The 24,560-nt window shown below is 46.9% G+C and overlaps 5 non-coding genes across 5 annotated transcripts; all 5 read left to right on the top strand.

The window, feature by feature from the left end:
• The first annotated feature begins 202 nt into the window (after nucleotides 1–202).
• On the top strand, nucleotides 203–274 carry TRNAG-UCC (transfer RNA glycine (anticodon UCC)). The gene has a single exon. It is a non-coding gene; the product is annotated as a tRNA-Gly (tRNA).
• Nucleotides 275–1,810: 1,536 nt separating this feature from the next.
• TRNAG-UCC (transfer RNA glycine (anticodon UCC)) lies at nucleotides 1,811–1,882 on the top strand. The gene has a single exon. It is a non-coding gene; the product is annotated as a tRNA-Gly (tRNA).
• A 7,884-nt stretch (nucleotides 1,883–9,766) lies between these two features.
• TRNAG-UCC (transfer RNA glycine (anticodon UCC)) lies at nucleotides 9,767–9,838 on the top strand. The gene has a single exon. It is a non-coding gene; the product is annotated as a tRNA-Gly (tRNA).
• Nucleotides 9,839–14,569: 4,731 nt separating this feature from the next.
• On the top strand, nucleotides 14,570–14,641 carry TRNAG-UCC (transfer RNA glycine (anticodon UCC)). The gene has a single exon. It is a non-coding gene; the product is annotated as a tRNA-Gly (tRNA).
• A 6,305-nt stretch (nucleotides 14,642–20,946) lies between these two features.
• TRNAG-UCC (transfer RNA glycine (anticodon UCC)) lies at nucleotides 20,947–21,018 on the top strand. Its single transcript has one exon. It is a non-coding gene; the product is annotated as a tRNA-Gly (tRNA).
• The last annotated feature ends 3,542 nt before the right edge of the window (nucleotides 21,019–24,560 follow it).

Below are 24,560 nucleotides of genomic sequence, written 5' to 3'. Positions count from 1 at the left end.
ATTTGAACTGCTGCTTTCCCTTTCTCCTTTTCAGCGCAGCTTTTGCATTGGTTTCAATCTCCAGTTCCTTAGCAGTTGCAAGAACTTTTTTCCTGATTTTCATGTTGGTCTGTAAACCAAAAATACCTCTGATACTGGTGCAATATAGTCATTGAACTCAGGGTTGTGATGTCTAGAGTTTAAAAAAAATATATGCCATGGAGCGTTGGTGGTATAGTGGTGAGCATAGCTGCCTTCCAAGCAGTTGACCCGGGTTCGATTCCCGGCCAACGCAGTGCTAATATTTATACATTAAGCAAGCTGTAGCTATTCTAACGCAATATGTTAAAAAAAAGAGAAATATCTTGACCAGATTACTCAGCTATTAGATAAATAATAAACAAAGACATAGGCAGGCAGGCATCCCAAAAGCCCCGTCTGCGACTTTCTATGTCCTGAAATTTTTATATTTTACAAACAGCAGTCACCACTCACAACTGCTGGTAATAAATGGGCTGCAGGGGGGCAGGCAATGAAACGGCTAAGCCCTTCTGCCCGACCAGCCTTTAGAACTGCAGCATCTCTGCAGTAAAAAGTGTTTCAGGTCAATATCTCTCCCCTGGAAAAAATGTGCGAGACCCACCACCGATAAATGTGGCAAAAGTCCCCAACATTTTCTGCATATTTGTGCTCTTACCTGAAAGCAGCGCCACCTTGTAGTCATCGCAGGCAACTGCAGCATACAACCAAATTTATCCGAGAGCAAGGTGAAAGAAACCCAAGGGAACAGCCCCTGTCTGCAGCAGGAAGGTTGGCTGCTTCGAATGGACAGAACTTCCAGTCCTAAGTCCACTCACGTCCCGAACGCTCCCAAACGCTCATACCGGGCAACCCCTCACCGGGTGCACCTCTGGCTCCCAGGTAAGGCCAAAACCTGAGCATGGTAGCGCAGGATCACAGAGAAGGAGCGGGTGGGGGTGCTTCTGTCTTGACAAAGGCGTGACATGGCTAGTGACTGAGAGGGCCTTGACTTTCCCCTATGACTGACTGTGAGAGGGGAAGGCGAAGATTTTCTGCACCCAGCATGCCTTGTGACATTCTTAGGCAAATGAGGTGAGAGCCCTGCCAGAATAGCTCCAGCGATCCCATGCCACTCCGCTGAAGGCTCCTGATCTGCATAACCACAGCATTTTGAGCAGGAAGCAGAGAGGCGCAGCGGAAGCGTGCTGGGCCCATAACCCAGAGGTCGATTGATCGAAACCATTCTCTGCTAGCATGGATTGATTTTTTTTCTTGTGAGGACCACTCTCTCGTTTCCACGCTGCCAGAGCGGAAAAAAGCAGGCTTGTGCCAGCTTTTTGTGGGAAGAGACTGCTCAACTATCGGTCTCTGCTCAAAGTCAGGGAGACAGATGGTCAGAGAATCAACCCTACACTTCAAAGGAAATGATGCACAGTTATGACCATTAACGAAAGATGGGACCCTCGCACTTCTTTCTGAGGCTGCTTGGAACGTTATTATTCCCTTTTTTTGTCCTGCTATTATCAATCTCCTGTGAATTTCGTGGAGCTGTTTTCTTTCTCTACCCTGCTGTTTTTCCCTTGCTGCCAATATATGCTTATTTCAATGATTTGAACTGCTGCTTTCCCTTTCTCCTTTTCTGCGCAGCTTTTGCATTGGTTTCAATCTCCAGTTCCTTAGCAGTTGCAAGAACTTTTTTCCTGATTTTCATGTTGGTCTGTAAACCAAAAATACCTCTGATACTGGTGCAATATAGTCATTGAACTCAGGGTTGTGATGTCTAGAGTTTAAAAAAAACATATGCCACGGAGCGTTGGTGGTATAGTGGTGAGCATAGCTGCCTTCCAAGCAGTTGACCCGGGTTCGATTCCCGGCCAACGCAGTGCTAATATTTATACATTAAGCAAGCTGTAGCTATTCTAACGCAATATGTTAAAAAAAAGAGAAATATCTTGACCAGATTACTCAGCTATTAGATAAATAATAAACAAAGACATAGGCAGGCATCCCAAAAGCCCCGACTGCGACTTTCTATGTCCTGACATTTTTATATTTTACAAACAGCAGTCCCCACTCACAACTGCTGGTAATAAATGGGCTGCAGGGGGGCAGGCAATGAAACGGCTAAGCCCTTCTGCCCGACCAGCCTTTAGAACTGCAGCATCTCTGCAGTAAAAAGTGTTTCAGGTCAATATCTCTCCCCTGGAAAAAATGTGCGAGACCCACCACCGATAAATGTGGCAAAAGTCCCCAACATTTTATGCATATTTGTGCTCTTACCTGAAAGCAGCGCCACCTTGTAGTCATCGCAGGCAACTGCAGCATACAACCAAATTTATCCAAGAGCAAGGTGAAAGAAACCCAAGGGAACAGCCCCTGTCTGCAGCAGGAAGGTTGGCTGCTTCGAATGGACAGAACTTCCAGTCCTAAGTCCACTCACGTCCCGAACGCTCCCAAACACTCGCCCTCACCGGGTGCACCTCTGGCTCCCAGGTAAGGCCAAAACCTGAGCATGGTAGCGCAGGATCACAGAGAAGGAGCGGGTGGGGGTGCTTCTGTCTTGACAAAGGCGTGACATGGCTAGTGACTGAGAGGGCCTTGACTTTCCCCTATGACTGACTGTGAGAGGGGAAGGCGAAGATTTTCTGCACCCAGCATGCCTTGTGACATTCTTAGGCAAATGAGGTGAGAGCCCTGCCAGAATAGCTCCAGCGATCCCATGCCACTCCTCTGAAGGCTCCTGATCTGCATAACCACAGCATTTTGAGCAGGAAGCAGAGTGGCGCAGCGGAAGCGTGCTGGGCCCATAACCCAGAGGTCGATGGATTGAAACCATCCTCTGCTAGCATGGATTGATTTTTTTTCTAGTGAGGACCACTCTCTCGTTTCCACGCTGCCAGAGCGGAAAACAGCAGGCTTGTGCCAGCTTTTTGTGGGAAGAGACTGCTCAACTATCGGTCTCTGCTCAAAGTCAGGGAGACAGATGGTCAGAGAATCAACCCTACACTTCAAAGGAAATGATGCACAGTTATGACCATTAAAGAAAGATGAGACCTTCGCACTTCTTTCTGAGCCTGCTTGGAACGTTATTATTCCCTTTTTTTGTCCTGCTATTATCAATCTCCTGTGAATTTCGTGGAGCTGTTTTCTTTCTCTACCCTGCTGTTTTTCCCTTGCTGCCAATATATGCTTATTTCAATGATTTGAACTGCTGCTTTCCCTTTCTCCTTTTCAGCGCAGCTTTTGCATTGGTTTCAATCTCCAGTTCCTTAGCAGTTGCAAGAACTTTTTTCCTGATTTTCATGTTGGTCTGTAAACCAAAAATACCTCTGATACTGGTGCAATATAGTCATTGAACTCAGGGTTGTGATGTCTAGAGTTTAAAAAAAATATATGCCATGGAGCGTTGGTGGTATAGTGGTGAGCATAGCTGCCTTCCAAGCAGTTGACCTGGGTTTGATTCCCGGCCAACGCAGTGCTAATATTTATACATTAAGCAAGCTGTAGCTATTCTAACGCAATATGTTAAAAAAAAGAGAAATATCTTGACCAGATTACTCAGCTATTAGATAAATAATAAACAAAGACATAGGCAGGCATCCCAAAAGCCCCGTCTGCGACTTTCTATGTCCTGAAATTTTTATATTTTACAAACAGCAGTCACCACTCACAACTGCTGGCAATAAATGGGCTGCAGGGGGGCAGGCAATGAAACGGCTAAGCCCTTCTGCCCGACCAGCCTTTAGAACTGCAGCATCTCTGCAGTAAAAAGTGTTTCAGGTCAATATGTCTCCCCTGGAAAAAATGTGCGAGACCCACCACCGATAAATGTGGCAAAAGTCCCCAACATTTTCTGCATATTTGTGCTCTTACCTGAAAGCAGCGCCACCTTGTAGTCATCGCAGGCAACTGCAGCATACAACCAAATTTATCCGAGAGCAAGGTGAAAGAAACCCAAGGGAACAGCCCCTGTCTGCAGCAGGAAGGTTGGCTGCTTCGAATGGACAGAACTTCCAGTCCTAAGTCCACTCACGTCCCGAACACTCATACCGGGCAAGCCCTCACCGGGTGCACCTCTGGCTCCCAGGTAAGGCCAAAACCTGAGCATGGTAGCGCAGGATCACAGAGAAGGAGCGGGTGGGGGTGCTTCTGTCTTGACAAAGGCGTGACATGGCTAGTGACTGAGAGGGCCTTGACTTTCCCCTATGACTGACTATGAGAGGGGAAGGCGAAGATTTTCTGCACCCAGCATGCCTTGTGACATTCTTAGGCAAATGAGGTGAGAGCCCTGCCAGAATAGCTCCAGCGATCCCATGCCACTCCTCTGAAGGCTCCTGATCTGCATAACCACAGCATTTTGAGCAGGAAGCAGAGTGGCGCAGCGGAAGCGTGCTGGGCCCATAACCCAGAGGTCGATGGATCGAAACCATCCTCTGCTAGCATGGATTGATTTTTTTTCTTGTGAGGACCACTCTCTCGTTTCCATGCTGCCAGAGCGGAAAAAAGCAGGCTTGTGCCAGCTTTTTGTGGGAAGAGACTGCTCAGCTATCGGTCTCTGCTCAAAGTCAGGGAGACAGATGGTCAGAGAATCAACCCTACACTTCAAAGGAAATGATGCACAGTTATGACCATTAACGAAAGATGGGACCCTCGCACTTCTTTCTGAGGCTGCTTGGAACGTTATTATTCCCTTTTTTGTCCTGCTATTATCAATCTCCTGTGAATTTCGTGGAGCTGTTTTCTTTCTCTACCCTGCTGTTTTTCCCTTGCTGCCAATATATGCTTATTTCAATGATTTGAACTGCTGCTTTCCCTTTCTCCTTTTCTGCGCAGCTTTTGCATTGGTTTCAATCTCCAGTTCCTTAGCAGTTGCAAGAACTTTTTTCCTGATTTTCATGTTGGTCTGTAAACCAAAAATACCTCTGATACTGGTGCAATATAGTCATTGAACTCAGGGTTGTGATGTCTAGAGTTTTAAAAAAACATATGCCACGGAGCGTTGGTGGTATAGTGGTGAGCATAGCTGCCTTCCAAGCAGTTGACCAGGGTTCGATTCCCAGCCAACGCAGTGCTAATATTTATACATTAAGCAAGCTGTAGCTATTCTAACGCAATATGTTAAAAAAAAGAGAAATATCTTGACCAGATTACTCAGCTATTAGATAAATAATAAACAAAGACATAGGCAAGCATCCCAAAAGCCCCGTCTGCGACTTTCTATGTCCTGAAATTTTTATATTTTACAAACAGCAGTCACCACTCACAACTGCTGGTAATAAATGGGCTGCAGGGGGGCAGGCAATGAAACGGCTAAGCCCTTCTGCCCGACCAGCCTTTAGAACTGCAGCATCTCTGCAGTAAAAAGTGTTTCAGGTCAATATGTCTCCCCTGGAAAAAATGTGCGAGACCCACCACCAATAAATGTGGCAAAAGTCCCCAACATTTTCTGCATATTTGTGCTCTTACCTGAAAGCAGCGCCACCTTGTAGTCATCGCAGGCAACTGCAGCATACAACCAAATTTATCCGAGAGCAAGGTGAAAGAAACCCAAGGGAACAGCCCCTGTCTGCAGCAGGAAGGTTGGCTGCTTCGAATGGACAGAACTTCCAGTCCTAAGTCCACTCACGTCCCGAACACTCGCCCTCACCAGGTGCACCTCTGGCTCCCAGGTAAGGCCAAAACCTGAGCATGGTAGCGCAGGATCACAGAGAAGGAGCGGGTGGGGGTGCTTCTGTCTTGACAAAGGCGTGACATGGCTAGTGACTGAGAGGGCCTTGACTTTCCCCTATGACTGACTGTGAGAGGGGAAGGCGAAGATTTTCTGCACCCAGCATGCCTTGTGACATTCTTAGGCAAATGAGGTGAGAGCCCTGCCAGAATAGCTCCAGCGATCCCATGCCACTCCTCTGAAGGCTCCTGATCTGCATAACCACAGCATTTTGAGCAGGAAGCAGAGTGGCGCAGCAGAAGCGTGCTGGGCCCATAACCCAGAGGTCGATGGATCGAAACCATCCTCTGCTAGCATGGATTGATTTTTTTTCTTGTGAGGACCACTCTCTCGTTTCCACGCTGCCAGAGCGGAAAAAAGCAGGCTTGTGCCAGCTTTTTGTGGGAAGAGACTGCTCAACTATCGGTCTCTACTCAAAGTCAGGGAGACAGATGGTCAGAGAATCAACCCTACACTTCAAAGGAAATGATGCACAGTTATGACCATTAACGAAAGATGGGACCCTCGCACTTCTTTCTGAGGCTGCTTGGAACTTTATTATTCCCTTTTTTTGTCCTGCTATTATCAATCTCCTGTGAATTTCGTGGAGCTGTTTTCTTTCTCTACCCTGCTGTTTTTCCCTTGCTGCCAATATATGCTTATTTCAATGATTTGAACTGCTGCTTTCCCTTTCTCCTTTTCTGCGCAGGTTTTGCATTGGTTTCAATCTCCAGTTCCTTAGCAATTGCAAGAACTTTTTTCCTGATTTTCATGTTGGTCTGTAAACCAAAAATACCTCTGATACTGGTGCAATATAGCCATTGAACTCAGGGTTGTGATGTCTAGAGTTTAAAAAAAACATATGCCACGGAGTGTTGGTGGTATAGTGGTGAGCATAGCTGCCTTCCAAGCAGTTGACCCGGGTTCGATTCCCGGCCAACGCAGTGCTAATATTTATACATTAAGCAAGCTGTAGCTATTCTAACGCAATATGTTAAAAAAGAGAGAAATATCTTGACCAGATTACTCAGCTATTAGATAAATAATAAACAAAGACATAGGCAGGCATCCCAAAAGCCCCGTCTGCGACTTTCTATGTCCTGAAATTTTTATATTTTACAAACAGCAGTCACCACTCACAACTGCTGGTAATAAATGGGCTGCAGGGGGGCAGGCAATGAAACGGCTAAGCCCTTCTGCCCGACCAGCCTTTAGAACTGCAGCATCTCTGCAGTAAAAAGTGTTTCAGGTCAATATCTCTCCCCTGGAAAAAATGTGCGAGACCCACCACCGATAAATGTGGCAAAAGTCCCCAACATTTTATGCATATTTGTGCTCTTACCTGAAAGCAGCGCCACCTTGTAGTCATCGCAGGCAACTGCAGCATACAACCAAATTTATCCGAGAGCAAGGTGAAAGAAACCCAAGGGAACAGCCCCTGTCTGCAGCAGGAAGGTTGGCTGCTTCGAATGGACAGAACTTCCAGTCCTAAGTCCACTCACGTCCAGAACGCTCATACCGGGCAAGCCCTCACCGGGTGCACCTCTGGCTCCCAGGTAAGGCCAAAACCTGAGCATGGTAGCGCAGGATCACAGAGAAGGAGCGGGTGGGGGTGCTTCTGTCTTGACAAAGGCGTGACATGGCTAGTGACTGAGAGGGCCTTGACTTTCCCCTATGACTGACTGTGAGAGGGGAAGGCGAAGATTTTCTGCACCCAGCATGCCTTGTGACATTCTTAGGCAAATGAGGTGAGAGCCCTGCCAGAATAGCTCCAGCGATCCCATGCCACTCCTCTGAAGGCTCCTGATCTGCATAACCACAGCATTTTGAGCAGGAAGCAGAGTGGCGCAGCAGAATTGTGCTGGGCCCATAACCCAGAGGTCGATGGATCGAAACCATCCTCTGCTAGCATGGATTGATTTTTTTTCTTGTGAGGACCACTCTCTCGTTTCCACGCTGCCAGAGCGGAAAAAAGCAGGCTTGTGCCAGCTTTTTGTGGGAAGAGACTACTCAACTTTCGGTCTCTGCTCAAAGTCAGGGAGACAGATGGTCAGAGAATCAACCCTACACTTCAAAGGAAATGATGCACAGTTATGACCATTAACGAAAGATGGGACCCTCGCACTTCTTTCTGAGGCTGCTTGGAACGTTATTATTCCCTTTTTTTGTCCTGCTATTATCAATCTCCTGTGAATTTCGTGGAGCTGTTTTCTTTTTCTTCCCTGCTGTTTTTCCCTTGCTGCCAATATATGCTTATTTCAATGATTTGAACTGCTGCTTTCCCTTTCTCCTTTTCTGCGCAGCTTTTGCATTGGTTTCAATCTCCAGTTCCTTAGCAGTTGCAAGAACTTTTTTCCTGATTTTCATGTTGGTCTGTAAACCAAAAATACCTCTGATACTGGTGCAATATAGTCATTCAACTCAGGGTTGTGATGTCTAGAGTTTAAAAAAAACATATGCATTGGAGCGTTGGTGGTATAGTGGTGAGCATAGCTGCCTTCCAAGCAGTTGACCCGGGTTTGATTCCCGGCCAACGCAGTGCTAATATTTATACATTAAGCAAGCTGTAGCTATTCTAACGCAATATGTTAAAAAAAAGATAAATATCTTGACCAGATTACTCAGCTATTAGATAAATAATAAACAAAGACATAGGCAGGCATCCCAAAAAGCCCCGTCTGCGACTTTCTATGTCCTGAAATTTTTATATTTTACAAACAGCAGTCACCACTCACAACTGCTGGTAATAAATGGGCTGCAGGGGGGCAGGCAATGAAACGGCTAAGCCCTTCTGCCCGACCAGCCTTTAGAACTGCAGCATCTCTGCAGTAAAAAGTGTTTCAGGTCAATATCTCTCCCCTGGAAAAAATGTGCGAGACCCACCACCGATAAATGTGGCAAAAGTCCCCAACATTTTCTGCATATTTGTGCTCTTACCTGAAAGCAGCGCCACCTTGTAGTCATCGCAGGCAACTGCAGCATACAACCAAATTTATCCGAGAGCAAGGTGAAAGAAACCCAAGGGAACAGCCCCTGTCTGCAGCAGGAAGGTTGGCTGCTTCGAATGGACAGAACTTCCAGTCCTAAGTCCACTCACGTCCCGAACGCTCATACCGGGCAAGCCCTCACTGGGTGCACCTCTGGCTCCCAGGTAAGGCCAAAACCTGAGCATGGTAGCGCAGGATCACAGAGAAGGAGCGGGTGGGGGTGCTTCTGTCTTGACAAAGGCGTGACATGGCTAGTGACTAAGAGGGCCTTGACTTTCCCCTATGACTGACTGTGAGAGGGGAAGGCGAAGATTTTCTGCACCCAGCATGCCTTGTGACATTCTTAGGCAAATGAGGTGAGAGCCCTGCCAGAATAGCTCCAGCGATCCCATGCCACTCCTCTGAAGGCTCCTGATCTGCATAACCACAGCATTTTGAGCAGGAAGCAGAGTGGCGCAGCGGAAGCGTGCTGGGCCCATAACCCAGAGGTCGATGGATCGAAACCATCCTCTGCTAGCATGGATTGATTTTTTTTCTTGTGAGGACCACTCTCTCGTTTCCACGCTGCCAGAGCGGAAAACAGCAGGCTTGTGCCAGCTTTTTGTGGGAAGAGACTGCTCAACTATCGGTCTCTGCTCAAAGTCAGGGAGACAGATGGTCAGAGAATCAACCCTACACTTCAAAGGAAATGATGCACAGTTATGACCATTAAAGAAAGATGGGACCCTCGCACTTCTTTCTGAGCCTGCTTGGAACGTTATTATTCCCTTTTTTTGTCCTGCTATTATCAATCTCCTGTGAATTTCGTGGAGCTGTTTTCTTTCTCTACCCTGCTGTTTTTCCCTTGCTGCCAATATATGCTTATTTCAATGATTTGAACTGCTGCTTTCCCTTTCTCCTTTTCTGCGCAGCTTTTGCATTGGTTTCAATCTCCAGTTCCTTAGCAGTTGCAAGAACTTTTTTCCTGATTTTCATGTTGGTCTGTAAACCAAAAATACCTCTGATACTGGTGCAATATAGTCATTGAACTCAGGGTTGTGATGTCTAGAGTTTAAAAAAAATATGCCACGGAGCGTTGGTGGTATAGTGGTGAGCATAGCTGCCTTCCAAGCAGTTGACCCGGGTTCGATTCCCGGCCAACGCAGTGCTAATATTTATACATTAAGCAAGCTGTAGCTATTCTAACGCAATATGTTAAAAAAAAGAGAAATATCTTGACCAGATTACTCAGCTATTAGATAAATAATAAACAAAGACATAGGCAGGCATCCCAAAAGCCCCGTCTGCGACTTTCTATGTCCTGAAATTTTTATATTTTACAAACAGCAGTCACCACTCACAACTGCTGGCAATAAATGGGCTGCAGGGGGGCAGGCAATGAAACGGCTAAGCCCTTCTGCCCGACCAGCCTTTAGAACTGCAGCATCTCTGCAGTAAAAAGTGTTTCAGGTCAATATCTCTCCCCTGGAAAAAATGTGCGAGACCCACCACCGATAAATGTGGCAAAAGTCCCCAACATTTTCTGCATATTTGTGCTCTTACCTGAAAGCAGCGCCACCTTGTAGTCATCGCAGGCAACTGCAGCATACAACCAAATTTATCCGAGAGCAAGGTGAAAGAAACCCAAGGGAACAGCCCCTGTCTGCAGCAGGAAGGTTGGCTGCTTCGAATGGACAGAACCTCCAGGCCTAAGTCCACTCACGTCCCGAATGCTCCCAAACGCTCATACCGGGCAAGCCCTCACCGGGTGCACCTCTGGCTCCCAGGTAAGGCTAAAACCTGAGCATGGTAGCGCAGGATCACAGACGAGGAGCGGGTGGGGGTGCTTCTGTCTTGACAAAGGCGTGACATGGCTAGTGACTGAGAGGGCCTTGACTTTCCCCTATGACTGACTGTGAGAGGGGAAGGCGAAGATTTTCTGCACCCAGCATGCCTTGTGACATTCTTAGGCAAATGAGGTGAGAGCCCTGCCAGAATAGCTCCAGCGATCCCATGCCACTCCTCTGAAGGCTCCTGATCTGCATAACCACAGCATTTTGAGCAGGAAGCAGAGTGGCGCAGCGGAAGCGTGCTGGGCCCATAACCCAGAGGTCGATGGATCGAAACCATTCTCTGCTAGCATGGATTGATTTTTTTTCTTGTGAGGACCACTCTCTCGTTTCCACGTTGCCAGAGCGGAAAAAAGCAGGCTTGTGCCAGCTTTTTGTGGGAAGAGACTGCTCAACTATCGGTCTCTGCTCAAAGTCAGGGAGACAGATGGTCAGAGAATCAACCCTACACTTCAAAGGAAATGATGCACAGTTATGACCATTAACGAAAGATGGGACCCTCGCACTTCTTTCTGAGGCTGCTTGGAACGTTATTATTCCCTTTTTTTGTCCTGCTATTATCAATCTCCTGTGAATTTCGTGGAGCTGTTTTCTTTCTCTACCCTGCTGTTTTTCCCTTGCTGCCAATATATGCTTATTTCAATGATTTGAACTGCTGCTTTCCCTTTCTCCTTTTCTGCGCAGCTTTTGCATTGGTTTCAATCTCCAGTTCCTTAGCAGTTGCAAGAACTTTTTTCCTGATTTTCATGTTGGTCTGTAAACCAAAAATACCTCTGATACTGGTGCAATATAGTCATTGAACTCAGGGTTGTGATGTCTAGAGTTTAAAAAAAACATATACTTTGGAGCGTTGGTGGTATAGTGGTGAGCATAGCTGCCTTCCAAGCAGTTGACCCGGGTTTGATTCCCGGCCAACGCAGTGCTAATATTTATACATTAAGCAAGCTGTAGCTATTCTAACGCAATATGTTAAAAAAAAGAGAAATATCTTGACCAGATTACTCAGCTATTAGATAAATAATAAACAAAGACATAGGCAGGCATCCCAAAAAGCCCCGTCTGCGACTTTCTATGTCCTGAAATTTTTATATTTTACAAACAGCAGTCACCACTCACAACTGCTGGTAATAAATGGGCTGCAGGGGGGCAGGCAATGAAACGGCTAAGCCCTTCTGCCCGACCAGCCTTTAGAACTGCAGCATCTCTGCAGTAAAAAGTGTTTCAGGTCAATATCTCTCCCCTGGAAAAAATGTGCGAGACCCACCACCGATAAATGTGGCAAAAGTCCCCAACATTTTATGCATATTTGTGCTCTTACCTGAAAGCAGCGCCACCTTGTAGTCATCGCAGGCAACTGCAGCATACAACCAAATTTATCCGAGAGCAAGGTGAAAGAAACCCAAGGGAACAGCCCCTGTCTGCAGCAGGAAGGTTGGCTGCTTCGAATGGACAGAACTTCCAGTCCTAAGTCCACTCACGTCCCGAATGCTCCCAAACGCTCATACCGGGCAAGCCCTCACCGGGTGCACCTCTGGCTCCCAGGTAAGGCCAAAACCTGAGCATGGTAGCGCAGGATCACAGACGAGGAGCGGGTGGGGGTGCTTCTGTCTTGACAAAGGCGTGACATGGCTAGTGACTGAGAGGGCCTTGACTTTCCCCTATGACTGACTGTGAGAGGGGAAGGCGAAGATTTTCTGCACCCAGCATGCCTTGTGACATTCTTAGGCAAATGAGGTGAGAGCCCTGCCAGAATAGCTCCAGCGATCCCATGCCACTCCTCTGAAGGCTCCTGATCTGCATAACCACAGCATTTTGAGCAGGAAGCAGAGTGGCGCAGCGGAAGCGTGCTGGGCCCATAACCCAGAGGTCGATGGATCGAAACCATTCTCTGCTAGCATGGATTAATTTTTTTTCTTGTGAGGACCACTCTCTCGTTTCCACGTTGCCAGAGCGGAAAAAAGCAGGCTTGTGCCAGCTTTTTGTGGGAAGAGACTGCTCAACTATCGGTCTCTGCTCAAAGTCAGGGAGACAGATGGTCAGAGAATCAACCCTACACTTCAAAGGAAATGATGCACAGTTATGACCATTAACGAAAGATGGGACCCTCGCACTTCTTTCTGAGGCTGCTTGGAACGTTATTATTCCCTTTTTTTGTCCTGCTATTATCAATCTCCTGTGAATTTCGTGGAGCTGTTTTCTTTCTCTACCCTGCTGTTTTTCCCTTGCTGCCAATATATGCTTATTTCAATGATTTGAACTGCTGCTTTCCCTTTCTCCTTTTCTGCGCAGCTTTTGCATTGGTTTCAATCTCCAGTTCCTTAGCAGTTGCAAGAACTTTTTTCCTGATTTTCATGTTGGTCTGTAAACCAAAAATACCTCTGATACTGGTGCAATATAGTCATTCAACTCAGGGTTGTGATGTCTAGAGTTTAAAAAAAACATATGCCATGGAGCGTTGGTGGTATAGTGGTGAGCATAGCTGCCTTCCAAGCAGTTGACCCGGGTTCGATTCCTGGCCAACGCAGTGCTAATATTTATACATTAAGCAAGCTGTAGCTATTCTAACGCAATATGTTAAAAAAAAGAGAAATATCTTGACCAGATTACTCAGCTATTAGATAAATAATAAACAAAGACATAGGCAGGCATCCCAAAAAGCCCCGTCTGCGACTTTCTATGTCCTGAAATTTTTATATTTTACAAACAGCAGTCACCACTCACAACTGCTGGTAATAAATGGGCTGCAGGGGGGCAGGCAATGAAACGGCTAAGCCCTTCTTCCCGACCAGCCTTTAGAACTGCAGCATCTCTGCAGTAAAAAGTGTTTCAGGTCAATATCTCTCCCCTGGAAAAAATGTGCGAGACCCACCACCGATAAATGTTGCAAAAGTCCCCAACATTTTATGCATATTTGTGCTCTTACCTGAAAGCAGCGCCACCTTGTAGTCATCGAAGGCAACTGCAGCATACAACCAAATTTATCCGAGAGCAAGGTGAAACAAACCCAAGGGAACAGCCCCTGTCTGCAGCAGGAAGGTTGGCTGCTTCGAATGGACAGAACTTCCAGTCCTAAGTCCACTCGCGTCCCGAACGCTCATACCGGGCAAGCCCTCACCGGGTGCACCTCTGGCTCCCAGGTAAGGCCAAAACCTGAGCATGGTAGCGCAGGATCACAGAGAAGGAGCGGGTGGGGGTGCTTCTGTCTTGACAAAGGCGTGACATGGCTAGTGACTGAGAGGGCCTTGACTTTCCCCTATGACTGACTGTGAGAGGGGAAGGCGAAGATTTTCTGCACCCAGCATGCCTTGTGACATTCTTAGGCAAATGAGGTGAGAGCCCTGCCAGAATAGCTCCAGCGATCCCATGCCACTCCTCTGAAGGCTCCTGATCTGCATAACCACAGCATTTTGAGCAGGAAGCAGAGTGGCGCAGCAGAAGCGTGCTGGGCCCATAACCCAGAGGTCGATGGATCGAAACCATCCTCTGCTAGCATGGATTGATTTTTTTTCTTGTGAGGACCACTCTCTCGTTTCCACGCTGCCAGAGCGGAAAAAAGCAGGCTTGTGCCAGCTTTTTGTGGGAAGAGACTGCTCAACTATCGGTCTCTGCTCAAAGTCAGGGAGACAGATGGTCAGAGAATCAACCCTACACTTCAAAGGAAATGATGCACAGTTATGACCATTAAAGAAAGATGGGACCCTCGCACTTCTTTCTGAGGCTGCTTGGAACGTTATTATTCCCTTTTTTTGTCCTGCTATTATCAATCTCCTGTGAATTTCGTGGAGCTGTTTTCTTTCTCTACCCTGCTGTTTTTCCCTTGCTGCCAATATATGCTTATTTCAATGATTTGAACTGCTGCTTTCCCTTTCTCCTTTTCAGCGCAGCTTTTGCATTGGTTTCAATCTCCAGTTCCTTAGCAGTTGCAAGAACTTTTTTCCTGATTTTCATGTTGGTCTGTAAACCAAAAATACCTCTGATACTGGTGCAATATAGTCATTGAACTCAGGGTTGTGATGTCTAGAGTTTAAAAAAAATATATTCCATGAGCGTTGGTGGTATAGTGGTGAGCATAGCTGCCTTCCAAGCAGTTGACCCGGGTTCGATTCCCGGCCAACGCAGTGCTAATATTTATACATTAAGCAAGCTGTAGCTATTCTAACGCAATATGTTAAAAAAAAGAGAAATATCTTGACCAGATTACTCAGCTATTAGATAAATAATAAACAAAGACATAGGCAGGCAGGCATCCCAAAAGCCCCGTCTGCGACTTTCTATGTCCTGAAATTTTTATATTTTACAAACAGCAGTCACCACTCACAACTGCTGGTAATAAATGGGCTGCAGGGGGGCAGGCAATGAAACGGCTAAGCCCTTCTGCCCGACCAGCCTTTAGAACTGCAGCATCTCTGCAGTAAAAAGTGTTTCAGGTCAATATCTCTCCCCTGGAAAAAATGTGCGAGACCCACCACCGATAAATGTGGCAAAAGTCCCCAACATTTTCTGCATATTTGTGCTCTTACCTGAAAGCAGCGCCACCTTGTAGTCATCGCAGGCAACTGCAGCATACAACCAAATTTATCCGAGAGCAAGGTGAAAGAAACCCAAGGGAACAGCCCCTGTCTGCAGCAGGAAGGTTGGCTGCTTCGAATGGACAGAACTTCCAGTCCTAAGTCCACTCACGTCCCGAACGCTCCCAAACGCTCATACCGGGCAACCCCTCACCGGGTGCACCTCTGGCTCCCAGGTAAGGCCAAAACCTGAGCATGGTAGCGCAGGATCACAGAGAAGGAGCGGGTGGGGGTGCTTCTGTCTTGACAAAGGCGTGACATGGCTAGTGACTGAGAGGGCCTTGACTTTCCCCTATGACTGACTGTGAGAGGGGAAGGCGAAGATTTTCTGCACCCAGCATGCCTTGTGACATTCTTAGGCAAATGAGGTGAGAGCCCTGCCAGAATAGCTCCAGCGATCCCATGCCACTCCTCTGAAGGCTCCTGATCTGCATAACCACAGCATTTTGAGCAGGAAGCAGAGAGGCGCAGCGGAAGCGTGCTGGGCCCATAACCCAGAGGTCGATTGATCGAAACCATTCTCTGCTAGCATGGATTGATTTTTTTTCTTGTGAGGACCACTCTCTCGTTTCCACGCTGCCAGAGCGGAAAAAAGCAGGCTTGTGCCAGCTTTTTGTGGGAAGAGACTGCTCAACTATCGGTCTCTGCTCAAAGTCAGGGAGACAGATGGTCAGAGAATCAACCCTACACTTCAAAGGAAATGATGCACAGTTATGACCATTAACGAAAGATGGGACCCTCGCACTTCTTTCTGAGGCTGCTTGGAACGTTATTATTCCCTTTTTTTGTCCTGCTATTATCAATCTCCTGTGAATTTCGTGGAGCTGTTTTCTTTCTCTACCCTGCTGTTTTTCCCTTGCTGCCAATATATGCTTATTTCAATGATTTGAACTGCTGCTTTCCCTTTCTCCTTTTCTGCGCAGCTTTTGCATTGGTTTCAATCTCCAGTTCCTTAGCAGTTGCAAGAACTTTTTTCCTGATTTTCATGTTGGTCTGTAAACCAAAAATACCTCTGATACTGGTGCAATATAGTCATTGAACTCAGGGTTGTGATGTCTAGAGTTTAAAAAAAACATATGCCACGGAGGGTTGGTGGTATAGTGGTGAGCATAGCTGCCTTCCAAGCAGTTGACCCGGGTTCGATTCCCGGCCAACGCAGTGCTAATATTTATACATTAAGCAAGCTGTAGCTATTCTAACGCAATATGTTAAAAAAAAGAGAAATATCTTGACCAGATTACTCAGCTATTAGATAAATAATAAACAAAGACATAGGCAGGCATCCCAAAAGCCCCGACTGCGACTTTCTATGTCCTGACATTTTTATATTTTACAAACAGCAGTCCCCACTCACAACTGCTGGTAATAAATGGGCTGCAGGGGGGCAGGCAATGAAACGGCTAAGCCCTTCTGCCCGACCAGCCTTTAGAACTGCAGCATCTCTGCAGTAAAAAGTGTTTCAGGTCAATATCTCTCCCCTGGAAAAAATGTGCGAGACCCACCACCGATAAATGTGGCAAAAGTCCCCAACATTTTATGCATATTTGTGCTCTTACCTGAAAGCAGCGCCACCTTGTAGTCATCGCAGGCAACTGCAGCATACAACCAAATTTATCCAAGAGCAAGGTGAAAGAAACCCAAGGGAACAGCCCCTGTCTGCAGCAGGAAGGTTGGCTGCTTCGAATGGACAGAACTTCCAGTCCTAAGTCCACTCACGTCCCGAACGCTCCCAAACACTCGCCCTCACCGGGTGCACCTCTGGCTCCCAGGTAAGGCCAAAACCTGAGCATGGTAGCGCAGGATCACAGAGAAGGAGCGGGTGGGGGTGCTTCTGTCTTGACAAAGGCGTGACATGGCTAGTGACTGAGAGGGCCTTGACTTTCCCCTATGAATGACTGTGAGAGGGGAAGGCGAAGATTTTCTGCACCCAGCATGCCTTGTGACATTCTTAGGCAAATGAGGTGAGAGCCCTGCCAGAATAGCTCCAGCGATCCCATGCCACTCCTCTGAAGGCTCCTGATCTGCATAACCACAGCATTTTGAGCAGGAAGCAGAGTGGCGCAGCAGAAGCGTGCTGGGCCCATAACCCAGAGGTCGATGGATTGAAACCATCCTCTGCTAGCATGGATTGATTTTTTTTCTTGTGAGGACCACTCTCTCGTTTCCACGCTGCCAGAGCGGAAAACAGCAGGCTTGTGCCAGCTTTTTGTGGGAAGAGACTGCTCAACTATCGGTCTCTGCTCAAAGTCAGGGAGACAGATGGTCAGAGAATCAACCCTACACTTCAAAGGAAATGATGCACAGTTATGACCATTAAAGAAAGATGAGACCTTCGCACTTCTTTCTGAGCCTGCTTGGAACGTTATTATTCCCTTTTTTTGTCCTGCTATTATCAATCTCCTGTGAATTTCGTGGAGCTGTTTTCTTTCTCTACCCTGCTGTTTTTCCCTTGCTGCCAATATATGCTTATTTCAATGATTTGAACTGCTGCTTTCCCTTTCTCCTTTTCAGCGCAGCTTTTGCATTGGTTTCAATCTCCAGTTCCTTAGCAGTTGCAAGAACTTTTTTCCTGATTTTCATGTTGGTCTGTAAACCAAAAATACCTCTGATACTGGTGCAATATAGTCATTGAACTCAGGGTTGTGATGTCTAGAGTTTAAAAAAAATATATGCCATGGAGCGTTGGTGGTATAGTGGTGAGCATAGCTGCCTTCCAAGCAGTTGACCTGGGTTTGATTCCCGGCCAACGCAGTGCTAATATTTATACATTAAGCAAGCTGTAGCTATTCTAACGCAATATGTTAAAAAAAAGAGAAATATCTTGACCAGATTACTCAGCTATTAGATAAATAATAAACAAAGACATAGGCAGGCATCCCAAAAGCCCCGTCTGCGACTTTCTATGTCCTGAAATTTTTATATTTTACAAACAGCAGTCACCACTCACAACTGCTGGCAATAAATGGGCTGCAGGGGGGCAGGCAATGAAACGGCTAAGCCCTTCTGCCCGACCAGCCTTTAGAACTGCAGCATCTCTGCAGTAAAAAGTGTTTCAGGTCAATATGTCTCCCCTGGAAAAAATGTGCGAGACCCACCACCGATAAATGTGGCAAAAGTCCCCAACATTTTCTGCATATTTGTGCTCTTACCTGAAAGCAGCGCCACCTTGTAGTCATCGCAGGCAACTGCAGCATACAACCAAATTTATCCGAGAGCAAGGTGAAAGAAACCCAAGGGAACAGCCCCTGTCTGCAGCAGGAAGGTTGGCTGCTTCGAATGGACAGAACTTCCAGTCCTAAGTCCACTCACGTCCCGAACACTCATACCGGGCAAGCCCTCACCGGGTGCACCTCTGGCTCCCAGGTAAGGCCAAAACCTGAGCATGGTAGCGCAGGATCACAGAGAAGGAGCGGGTGGGGGTGCTTCTGTCTTGACAAAGGCGTGACATGGCTAGTGACTGAGAGGGCCTTGACTTTCCCCTATGACTGACTATGAGAGGGGAAGGCGAAGATTTTCTGCACCCAGCATGCCTTGTGACATTCTTAGGCAAATGAGGTGAGAGCCCTGCCAGAATAGCTCCAGCGATCCCATGCCACTCCTCTGAAGGCTCCTGATCTGCATAACCACAGCATTTTGAGCAGGAAGCAGAGTGGCGCAGCGGAAGCGTGCTGGGCCCATAACCCAGAGGTCGATGGATCGAAACCATCCTCTGCTAGCATGGATTGATTTTTTTTCTTGTGAGGACCACTCTCTCGTTTCCATGCTGCCAGAGCGGAAAAAAGCAGGCTTGTGCCAGCTTTTTGTGGGAAGAGACTGCTCAGCTATCGGTCTCTGCTCAAAGTCAGGGAGACAGATGGTCAGAGAATCAACCCTACACTTCAAAGGAAATGATGCACAGTTATGACCATTAACGAAAGATGGGACCCTCGCACTTCTTTCTGAGGCTGCTTGGAACGTTATTATTCCCTTTTTTGTCCTGCTATTATCAATCTCCTGTGAATTTCGTGGAGCTGTTTTCTTTCTCTACCCTGCTGTTTTTCCCTTGCTGCCAATATATGCTTATTTCAATGATTTGAACTGCTGCTTTCCCTTTCTCCTTTTCTGCGCAGCTTTTGCATTGGTTTCAATCTCCAGTTCCTTAGCAGTTGCAAGAACTTTTTTCCTGATTTTCATGTTGGTCTGTAAACCAAAAATACCTCTGATACTGGTGCAATATAGTCATTGAACTCAGGGTTGTGATGTCTAGAGTTTTAAAAAAACATATGCCACGGAGCGTTGGTGGTATAGTGGTGAGCATAGCTGCCTTCCAAGCAGTTGACCAGGGTTCGATTCCCAGCCAACGCAGTGCTAATATTTATACATTAAGCAAGCTGTAGCTATTCTAACGCAATATGTTAAAAAAAAGAGAAATATCTTGACCAGATTACTCAGCTATTAGATAAATAATAAACAAAGACATAGGCAAGCATCCCAAAAGCCCCGTCTGCGACTTTCTATGTCCTGAAATTTTTATATTTTACAAACAGCAGTCACCACTCACAACTGCTGGTAATAAATGGGCTGCAGGGGGGCAGGCAATGAAACGGCTAAGCCCTTCTGCCCGACCAGCCTTTAGAACTGCAGCATCTCTGCAGTAAAAAGTGTTTCAGGTCAATATGTCTCCCCTGGAAAAAATGTGCGAGACCCACCACCAATAAATGTGGCAAAAGTCCCCAACATTTTCTGCATATTTGTGCTCTTACCTGAAAGCAGCGCCACCTTGTAGTCATCGCAGGCAACTGCAGCATACAACCAAATTTATCCGAGAGCAAGGTGAAAGAAACCCAAGGGAACAGCCCCTGTCTGCAGCAGGAAGGTTGGCTGCTTCGAATGGACAGAACTTCCAGTCCTAAGTCCACTCACGTCCCGAACACTCGCCCTCACCGGGTGCACCTCTGGCTCCCAGGTAAGGCCAAAACCTGAGCATGGTAGCGCAGGATCACAGAGAAGGAGCGGGTGGGGGTGCTTCTGTCTTGACAAAGGCGTGACATGGCTAGTGACTGAGAGGGCCTTGACTTTCCCCTATGACTGACTGTGAGAGGGGAAGGCGAAGATTTTCTGCACCCAGCATGCCTTGTGACATTCTTAGGCAAATGAGGTGAGAGCCCTGCCAGAATAGCTCCAGCGATCCCATGCCACTCCTCTGAAGGCTCCTGATCTGCATAACCACAGCATTTTGAGCAGGAAGCAGAGTGGCGCAGCAGAAGCGTGCTGGGCCCATAACCCAGAGGTCGATGGATCGAAACCATCCTCTGCTAGCATGGATTGATTTTTTTTCTTGTGAGGACCACTCTCTCGTTTCCACGCTGCCAGAGCGGAAAAAAGCAGGCTTGTGCCAGCTTTTTGTGGGAAGAGACTGCTCAACTATCGGTCTCTACTCAAAGTCAGGGAGACAGATGGTCAGAGAATCAACCCTACACTTCAAAGGAAATGATGCACAGTTATGACCATTAACGAAAGATGGGACCCTCGCACTTCTTTCTGAGGCTGCTTGGAACTTTATTATTCCCTTTTTTTGTCCTGCTATTATCAATCTCCTGTGAATTTCGTGGAGCTGTTTTCTTTCTCTACCCTGCTGTTTTTCCCTTGCTGCCAATATATGCTTATTTCAATGATTTGAACTGCTGCTTTCCCTTTCTCCTTTTCTGCGCAGGTTTTGCATTGGTTTCAATCTCCAGTTCCTTAGCAATTGCAAGAACTTTTTTCCTGATTTTCATGTTGGTCTGTAAACCAAAAATACCTCTGATACTGGTGCAATATAGCCATTGAACTCAGGGTTGTGATGTCTAGAGTTTAAAAAAAACATATGCCACGGAGCGTTGGTGGTATAGTGGTGAGCATAGCTGCCTTCCAAGCAGTTGACCCGGGTTCGATTCCCGGCCAACGCAGTGCTAATATTTATACATTAAGCAAGCTGTAGCTATTCTAACGCAATATGTTAAAAAAGAGAGAAATATCTTGACCAGATTACTCAGCTATTAGATAAATAATAAACAAAGACATAGGCAGGCATCCCAAAAGCCCCGTCTGCGACTTTCTATGTCCTGAAATTTTTATATTTTACAAACAGCAGTCACCACTCACAACTGCTGGTAATAAATGGGCTGCAGGGGGGCAGGCAATGAAACGGCTAAGCCCTTCTGCCCGACCAGCCTTTAGAACTGCAGCATCTCTGCAGTAAAAAGTGTTTCAGGTCAATATCTCTCCCCTGGAAAAAATGTGCGAGACCCACCACCGATAAATGTGGCAAAAGTCCCCAATATTTTCTGCATATTTGTGCTCTTACCTGAAAGCAGCGCCACCTTGTAGTCATCGCAGGCAACTGCAGCATACAACCAAATTTATCCAAGAGCAAGGTGAAAGAAACCCAAGGGAACAGCCCCTGTCTGCAGCAGGAAGGTTGGCTGCTTCGAATGGACAGAACTTCCAGTCCTAAGTCCACTCACGTCCCGAACGCTCCCAAACGCTCATATCGGGCAAGCCCTCACCGGGTGCACCTCTGGCTCCCAGGTAAGGCCAAAACCTGAGCATGGTAGCGCAGGATCACAGAGAAGGAGCGGGTGGGGGTGCTTCTGTCTTGACAAAGGCGTGACATGGCTAGTGACTGAGAGGGCCTTGACTTTCCCCTATGACTGACTGTGAGAGGGGAAGGCAAAGATTTTCTGCACCCAGCATGCCTTGTGACATTCTTAGGCAAATGAGGTGAGAGCCCTGCCAGAATAGCTCCAGCGATCCCATGCCACTCCTCTGAAGGCTCCTGATCTGCATAACCACAGCATTTTGAGCAGGAAGCAGAGTGGCGCAGCGGAAGCGTGCTGGGCCCATAACCCAGAGGTCGATGGATTGAAACCATCCTCTGCTAGCATGGATTGATTTTTTTTCTTGTGAGGACCACTCTCTCGTTTCCATGCTGCCAGAGCGGAAAAAAGCAGGCTTTTGCCAGCTTTTTGTGGGAAGAGACTGCTCAACTATCGGTCTCTGCTCAAAGTCAGGGAGACAGATGGTCAGAGAATCAACCCTACACTTCAAAGGAAATGATGCACAGTTATGACCATTAACGAAAGATGGGACCCTCGCACTTCTTTCTGAGGCTGCTTGGAACGTTATTATTCCCTTTTTTTGTCCTGCTATTATCAATCTCCTGTGAATTTCGTGGAGCTGTTTTCTTTCTCTACCCTGCTGTTTTTCCCTTGCTGCCAATATATGCTTATTTCAATGATTTGAACTGCTGCTTTCCCTTTCTCCTTTTCTGCGCAGCTTTTGCATTGGTTTCAATCTCCAGTTCCTTAGCAGTTGCAAGAACTTTTTTCCTGATTTTCATGTTGGTCTGAAAACCAAAAATACCTCTGATACTGGTGCAATATAGTCATTGAACTCAGGGTTGTGATGTCTAGAGTTTAAAAAAAACATATGCCACGGAGCGTTGGTGGTATAGTGGTGAGCATAGCTGCCTTCCAAGCAGTTGACCCGGGTTCGATTCCCAGCCAACGCAGTGCTAATATTTATACATTAAGCAAGCTGTAGCTATTCTAACGCAATATGTTAAAAAAAAGAGAAATATCTTGACCAGATTACTCAGCTATTAGATAAATAATAAACAAAGACATAGGCAGGCATCCCAAAAGCCCCGTCTGCGACTTTCTATGTCCTGAAATTTTTATATTTTACAAACAGCAGTCACCACTCACAACTGCTGGCAATAAATGGGCTGCAGGGGGGCAGGCAATGAAACGGCTAAGCCCTTCTGCCCGACCAGCCTTTAGAACTGCAGCATCTCTGCAGTAAAAAGTGTTTCAGGTCAATATGTCTCCCCTGGAAAAAATGTGCGAGACCCACCACCGATAAATGTGGCAAAAGTCCCCAACATTTTCTGCATATTTGTGCTCTTACCTGAAAGCAGCGCCACCTTGTAGTCATCGCAGGCAACTGCAGCATACAACCAAATTTATCCGAGAGCAAGGTGAAAGAAACCCAAGGGAACAGCCCCTGTCTGCAGCAGGAAGGTTGGCTGCTTCGAATGGACAGAACTTCCAGTCCTAAGTCCACTCACGTCCCGAACACTCAGCCCTCACCGGGTGCACCTCTGGCTCCCAGGTAAGGCCCAAACCTGAGCATGGTAGCGCAGGATCACAGAGAAGGAGCGGGTGGGGGTGCTTCTGTCTTGACAAAGGCGTGACATGGCTAGTGACTGAGAGGGCCTTGACTTTCCCCTATGACTGACTGTGAGAGGGGAAGGCGAAGATTTTCTGCACCCAGCATGCCTTGTGACATTCTTAGGCAAATGAGGTGAGAGCCCTGCCAGAATAGCTCCAGCGATCCCATGCCACTCCTCTGAAGGCTCCTGATCTGCATAACCACAGCATTTTGAGCAGGAAGCAGAGTGGCGCAGCGGAAGCGTGCTGGGCCCATAACCCAGAGGTCGATGGATCGAAACCATTCTCTGCTAGCATGGATTGATTTTTTTTCTTGTGAGGACCACTCTCTCGTTTCCACGTTGCCAGAGCGGAAAAAAGCAGGCTTGTGCCAGCTTTTTGTGGGAAGAGACTGCTCAACTATCGGTCTCTGCTCAAAGTCAGGGAGACAGATGGTCAGAGAATCAACCCTACACTTCAAAGGAAATGATGCACAGTTATGACCATTAACGAAAGATGGGACCCTCGCACTTCTTTCTGAGGCTGCTTGGAACGTTATTATTCCCTTTTTTTGTCCTGCTATTATCAATCTCCTGTGAATTTCGTGGAGCTGTTTTCTTTCTCTACCCTGCTGTTTTTCCCTTGCTGCCAATATATGCTTATTTCAATGATTTGAACTGCTGCTTTCCCTTTCTCCTTTTCTGCGCAGCTTTTGCATTGGTTTCAATCTCCAGTTCCTTAGCAGTTGCAAGAACTTTTTTCCTGATTTTCATGTTGGTCTGTAAACCAAAAATACCTCTGATACTGGTGCAATATAGTCATTGAACTCAGGGTTGTGATGTCTAGAGTTTAAAAAAAACATATGCTTTGGAGCGTTGGTGGTATAGTGGTGAGCATAGCTGCCTTCCAAGCAGTTGACCCGGGTTTGATTCCCGGCCAACGCAGTGCTAATATTTATACATTAAGCAAGCTGTAGCTATTCTAACGCAATATGTTAAAAAAAAGAGAAATATCTTGACCAGATTACTCAGCTATTAGATAAATAATAAACAAAGACATAGGCAGGCATCCCAAAAAGCCCCGTCTGCGACTTTCTATGTCCTGAAATTTTTATATTTTACAAACAGCAGTCACCACTCACAACTGCTGGTAATAAATGGGCTGCAGGGGGGCAGGCAATGAAACGGCTAAGCCCTTCTGCCCGACCAGCCTTTAGAACTGCAGCATCTCTGCAGTAAAAAGTGTTTCAGGTCAATATCTCTCCCCTGGAAAAAATGTGCGAGACCCACCACCGATAA

This window comes from Pleurodeles waltl, unplaced genomic scaffold, assembly GCF_031143425.1.
Source record: "Pleurodeles waltl isolate 20211129_DDA unplaced genomic scaffold, aPleWal1.hap1.20221129 scaffold_69, whole genome shotgun sequence".
In the NCBI taxonomy this organism is placed as follows: Eukaryota; Metazoa; Chordata; class Amphibia; order Caudata; family Salamandridae; genus Pleurodeles; species Pleurodeles waltl.
Note: the sequence above shows the minus strand (reverse complement) of the source record. Positions and strands in the feature narration are given on the sequence as shown.